The 6447-nt window shown below is 46.8% G+C and overlaps 1 non-coding gene across 1 annotated transcript; it reads right to left on the bottom strand.

Moving 5' to 3' along the window:
- Positions 1-756: 756 nt before the first annotated feature.
- trnai-uau (transfer RNA isoleucine (anticodon UAU)) lies at positions 757-851 on the bottom strand. Its single transcript has 2 exons — positions 814-851; positions 757-792 (listed from the first exon to the last, which is right to left on the bottom strand). It is a non-coding gene; the product is annotated as a tRNA-Ile (tRNA).
- Positions 852-6447: the final 5596 nt, after the last annotated feature.

The following is a 6447-nucleotide window of genomic DNA, read 5'->3' as shown; positions in this document are numbered from 1 at the left end:
GGGTAGTTTGATCTTAGAGTAGGTTAAAGGGTCGGCACAACATCGTGGGCCGATGGGCCTGTACTGTGCTGTACTGTTCTATGTTCTATGTTCTTTGATATGAGGGTTCTTGAGAGGGTTCAGAGGAGATTTAGCAGATGGGTTCCAGGGATGGAGCATTTTAGTTACAAGGTTAGGTTTGCATCCGCAGTATTTTGCTTTTATTTTAGGTTGGTAGAGCTGGGGTTGTTCTCCTGAGAACAAAAGAGATTGAGGGGAGATTTAATAGAAGTGTACCTGATTATGACAGGCTTGGATAAGTTAGACAAGGAAACATTGTTCCCATTAACAGACTGCACAAGGAGTAGTGACCACAAATTGCCAGTTCTGTGGTAAAAAATGATGTGGGTGAGTATGAGGAAGCACTGTTTTTATATCTCAAGTGATAATGACCTGGAACTCACTGCCCACAAGAGTGGTGGAAGCAGAAATGATCAATGCCTTCAGGAGGAATTCTGAGAAAAGCAGTCTTGCAGGGCTATGGACAACGAATCTGACTGCGTTGCTCTGTGCAGAGATGGCATGGACCGAGTTGCCTCCTTCTCTGCTGCAAATGACGATGAAGGTTTGCAGGGCTCTCACCGCACGTGGCTCCTGTTCCTTTGATGTGACCTCACAGTTGTTTTGTTCCCCTTCTTCTGATCAGTTCAGACTAACGAATCACTGCTCTCTTCACTGTGCAGCGATTTCTTATTGCTCCCCGTGTCTAAAATTCTGTGCTCCAGGTGAGGATCGAACTCACAACCTCGGCATAGCTCATTAATTGCACTGCTGTATAAGTATCGCGCGCTAACCGATTGCGCCACTGGAGCCACGTTGCTCCCTATTTGGTATGGGGAATTACAGGCAAGTTAACCGAACATCAGTCATCTGGATAATGTTCTAATCTCTGATAAAGGAAGTATTAACAAGCACTTGGAAAATCATTGTCTGATCAAACAAAGTCAACATGTTTTTACAGATTGGAAATCTTGATTGACAGATTTATTCCAGAATTCTGAGGATGTAACTGAAAGGGCAGATAAAGGGAAACCAGGAATACAGTATAATTGGATTTCTAAAAGGCATTCGGTAAGATACCATCGAAGATTAATACTCTTGATAAAGGCTCATGGAATTGAAGTAATATATTAGCATGCAAGGAGGACTTAGAGGTTAACGGACAGAAAGCAACGAGTACGGATAAATGGAGCATTTTCAAGATATCAGACTGTCACTCGTGGAGTGCCTCAAGGATCAGTGCTGGGGCCACAGCTGTGTCCAATACCGAGTGTGTGATGGAAGCAGATTCGGTCCTGGGTTGAAGAGAAGATTGGTCCTTATCATCATTGATTCCAGCCTCGAGAGAATTCCATTAAATCCACGTGCTATCAAGAGACGGGTGAAAGCACTGAATATGGAAAACACGATGGGCCCTGACACAATTCCAACTGTCATACTGAAGACCTGTGCTCTCGAACCAGCTGTGGCCTGAGAGACTCTGTTTCAGTACAATTGCAAAACGCACATCTTCCTGACAATGCGAAATTTGTCCAGCTATGTCCTGTCTACAAAAATCGGGAAAAGTCCAATCTGCCCATTAACTACCCCATCAGTCTTCTCACAATCATCAGGAAAGTTGTGGAAGGTATCGTTGACAGTGCTATCAATAAACACTTACTCAGTAACACATCGCTAACTGATGCTTAGTTTGGGTTCCACGTGGGGCACTCAATTCCAGACTTCATTACAACCTTGGCCAAACATGGAAAATAGAGCTGTTTTCAAGAGGTGACAGTGACTGACTTTGACATCAAGATAACATTAGACCTGGTATGGGATCAAGGAGCCCGAGCAAAACTGGAGGCAATGGGAAAGAGAGGAGAAAATGCTCCACGAGATGACGTCTTACCTAACACAAAGGTATGTCCCAGGGGGAGTGTTTGCTCGAGTGGTTGGGGGGGATTGAACTAAAATGGCAGGGGGATTGGAAACTTTGCAAGGAGTCAGAGGAAGGGGGATCAAGGACAAGAACAAAAGACATTAAGGGGAATAAGAAAAGTGATAGGCAGAGAAATCAAGGGCCTGAATCAAACAGGGCCACAGTGAAAAATAGTGAGAAGGAGACACGCAACGTCAAAAAGACAAGCCTTAAGGCTTTGTGACTTAACGTGTGGAGTATTAACAATCTTCTTCTTTGGCCTCCTTGCCTCGAGAGACAATGGGTAAGCGCCTGGAGGTGTCAGTGGTTTGTGGAACAGCGCCTGGAGTGGCTAAAAAGGACAATTCGAGAGTGACAGATTCTTCCACAGGTCCTGCAGATAAAATTGGTTGTCAGGACTGTTACGCAGTTGGCTCTTCCCTTGCACTTCTGACTTTTTTCCTGCCAACTGCAAAGTCTCTTCGACTCGCCACACTTTAGCCCCGCCTTTATGGCTGCCCACCAGCTCTGGAGATCACTGACAACTGACTTGCACGACTTGTGATCCATGTCACAGGACTTCATGTCACATTTGCAGATGTCTTTAAAGCGCAGACATGGACGGCTGGTGGGTCTGATACTAGTGGCGAGCTCGCTGCACAATGTGTCCTTGGGGATCCTGCCATCTTCCATGCAGCTCACATGGCCAAGCCATCTCAAGTGCCGCTGGGTCAGTTGGGTGTATAAGTTGGGGATGTTGGCCGCCTCGAGGACTTCTGTGTTGGAGATCCGATCCAGCCACCTGATGCCAAGGATTCTCTGGAGGCAGCGAAGATGAAATAAATTGAGACGTCGCTCTTGGTTGACATACGTTATCCAGGCCACGTTGCTGCAGAGCAAGGTACTGAGGACACAGGCTTGATACACTCGGACCTTTGTGTTCCGTGTCAGTGCGCCATTTTCCCACACTCTCTTGGCCAGTCTGGACATAGCCTTGGAAGCCTTTCCCACGCGCTTGTTAATTTCTGCATCGAGGGACAGGTTACTGGTGATAGTTGAGCCCAGGTAGGTCAACTCTTGAACCACTTCCAGAACGTGGTCACCGATATTGATGGATGGAGCATTTCTGATGTCCTGTCCCATGATGTTCGTTTTCTTGAGGCTGATGGTTAGGCCAAATTCGTTGCAGGCAGCGGCAAACTTGTCGATGAGACTCTGCAGGCAATTTCCAGTGTGAGATGTTAATGCAGCATCGTCAGCAAAGAGGAGTTCCCTGATGAGTACTTTGCATACTTTGGTCTTCGCTCTTAGACGGGAAAGGTTGAACAACCTGCCATCTGATCTTGTGTGGAGGAAAATTCCTTCTTCTGAAGACTTGAACGCATGTGAGAGCAGCAGGGAGAAGAACATCCCAAACAGTGTGGGTGCGAGAACACAGTCCTGTTTCACGCTGCTCAGGATAGGAAAGGATTCTGTTGAGGCGCTGCTATGCGCCTTTCATATTGTCATGGAATGAGGTGATGACACTTAGTAGCTTTGGTGGACATCCGATCTTTTCTAGTAATCTGAATAGACCACGTTTGTTGACGAGGTCAAAGGCTTTGGTGAGATCAATGAAAGCAACGTAGAGGGGCATCTGTTCACAGCCTTTCTCCTGAAGCTGACGAAGGGAGAACAGCATATCAATGGTCAATCTGTCTGCTCGAAAGCCACACTGTGCCTCAGGGTAGACGCGCTCGGCCAGCTTCTGGAGCCTGTTTAAAGTGACTCGAGCGAAGACTTTCCCCACTATGCAGAGCAGGGAGATTCCACGGTAGTTGTTGCAGTCACTGCGGTCACCTTTGTTCTTATAGAGGGTGATGATATTGGCATCGCGCATATCCTGTGGTACTGCTCCCTCGTCCCAGCACAGGCAAAGCATTTCGTAGAGTGCTGAGAGTATAGCAGGCTTAACACTCTTGATTATTTCAGGGGCAATGCCATCCTTCCCAGGGGCTTTTCCACTGGCTAGAGAATCAATGGCATCAGTTCCGATTTTGTTGGCTGTACGTCCAGCTCATCCATGACTGGCAGAGACTGGGCTGCAATGACGGTGGTCTGAGTGACAACATTTTCCGTGGAGTGCAGTTCGAGGTAGTGCTCCACCTAGCGGTCCATTTTCTTGCGTTGGTCAGTGGTTGTGTCCCCGATTTAGATTTGTGGGGGCGATCCTCTTGATGGTTGGCCCAGAAGCTCTCTTAATGCCATCATACATATCTCTGATGTTTCCGGTGTCGGAGGCCAGCTGAATATGGCTGCATAGGTGTTGCCAGTAGTCATTTGCTCAGTGCCTGGCTGTTTTTGTGCAGCGTTTCTGGCTGCTTTAAGTGCTACGGACGTTAGCTCGCTGGGGGCTTTCTTGTAGTTCAACAGTGCAATGCACTCAGCGGCTATTACAGGTTCCAGCTCTTCAAACTGAGATTGACACCAGTCTGCATTCTGCTTCACACGTTTTCCATAGGTGGTCATAGCTGACTCACAGATGGCGTCTCTGATGTGGACCCACTTGGTCTCTGCATCCCCTGCGGGATTTTTTTGAAGGGCTTTTTCAATTGAATTTAGAAATTTATGCAACAGCTGTGGACAAGAAATTCTGCTCGTGTTGATGCACGAGTGGCTCTTCTGCTTGGAGTGATGCAACTTCTTTGATTTGAGTCTAACCTTGCTGAACACCAGGGAATGGCCGGTATTAGCAATAAAGTGGATGAATTAATTGCACAAATGGATGTAAATGGGTGTGATCTAGTTGGGATTGCGGAGACATCGCTGCAGGCTGACCAGAGATGGGAAACGAACATCCAGGGTTATTTGAAATAAAAACAAAAAATGCTGGAAATACTCAGCAGGTCTGGCAGCATCTGTGGACAGAGAAGCAGAGTTAACGTTTCAGGTCAGTGACCCTTCTTCAGAACTGGCAAATATTAGAAATGTAAAAGGTTATAAGCAAGTAAAGTGTGGGTGGGGCAAGAGATAACAAGGAGAAGGTGTAGATAGGACAAGTTCACAGAATAGCTGACCAGAAGGTCATGGAGCAAAGATATGTTAATGGTGTGTTGAAAGACAAAGCATTCGAGCAGAAAGGGTGTTATTGGACTGAAAATTGAACAGCCACAAGTGCCAACATGAAAAGAACAGTGAGTAAGCAAACTGAACAAACTAATGTCTGGCAGATGAAGTATAATGTGAATAAATGTGATGTTATCCACTTTGGTAGCAAAAACAGGAAGGCAGATTATTATCTGAATGCCTATAAACTGAGAGAGGAGAATATGCAACGAGACCTGGGTGTTCTCGTACACCAGTCACTAGACGTACGGATGCAGGTGCGACAGGTGTTAAAAAAAGGCAAATGTTATGTTGGCCTTCATTGTGATAGGATTCGAGTACAGGAGCATGAACGTCTTGCTGCAATTATACAGGGCCTTGGTGAGACCACACCTGGAATACTGTGTAGTTTTGGTCTCCTTATCTGAGGTAGGATGTTCTTGCTATAGAGGGAGCGCAACAAAGATGTACCAGACATAATTTTGGGATGACGAGACTGACATGTGAGAGATTGAAACAAAAACAAGAAATGCTGGAATCACTCAGCAGGTCTGGCAGCATCTGTGGAAAGAGAAGCAGAGTTAACCTTTCGTGTCAGTGACCCTTCTTCGGAACCCTTCCGAAGAAGGGTCACTGACCCGAAACGTTAACTCTGCTTCTCTTTCCACAGATGCTGCCAGACCTGCTGAGTGATTCCAGCATTTCTTGTTTTTGTTTCAGATTTCCAGCATCCGCAGTATTTTGCTTTTATGTGAGAGATTGAATTGGTTAGGATTATATTCGCTGGAGTTCAGAAGCGTGAAGGGGCGGGGAGGGGGGCGATCGTGGGGGCGGCTGGATCTCATCGAAGTCTATAAATTTCTAATAGGCCTTGACAGGGTAGATGCAGGAAGGATGATCCCGATGGTGGGGTGGTCCAGAATCAGGGGTCATAGTCCAAGGATTCGGGGTAAACCATTGCTCAGTGATGTTCAGTTTGGGTTCTGCCGGGGCCAATCAGCTCCTGACCTCTTTACAGCCTCGGTTCAAACATGGACAAAAGAGCTGAACTCAAGAGGTGAGGTGAGAGTGACTTCCCTTGACATCAAGGCAGCATTTGGCCGAGTTTGGCATCAAGGAGCCCTAGCAAAACAGAGGTCAATGGGAATCAGGGGGAAAACCCTCCGCTGGCTGGAGTCATACCTGGTTTAAAGGAAGATGGTTGTGGTTGTTGGAGGTCAATCATCTGAGCTCCAGGACATCACTGCATGAGTTCCTCAGGATAGTTTCCAAGGCCCAACCATCTTCAGCTGCTTCATCAATGGCCTTCGTTCAATAATAAGGTCAGAAGTGGGGATGTTCGCAGATGATTGCACAATGTTCAGCACCATTCGTGACTCCTCAGATACTGAAGCAGTCCGTGTAGAAATGCAGCAAGACCTGGA

Source organism: Heterodontus francisci, chromosome 34, assembly GCF_036365525.1.
Source record: "Heterodontus francisci isolate sHetFra1 chromosome 34, sHetFra1.hap1, whole genome shotgun sequence".
Taxonomy (NCBI): domain Eukaryota; kingdom Metazoa; phylum Chordata; class Chondrichthyes; order Heterodontiformes; family Heterodontidae; genus Heterodontus; species Heterodontus francisci.
This window is presented reverse-complemented; position numbering and strand designations above follow the sequence as displayed.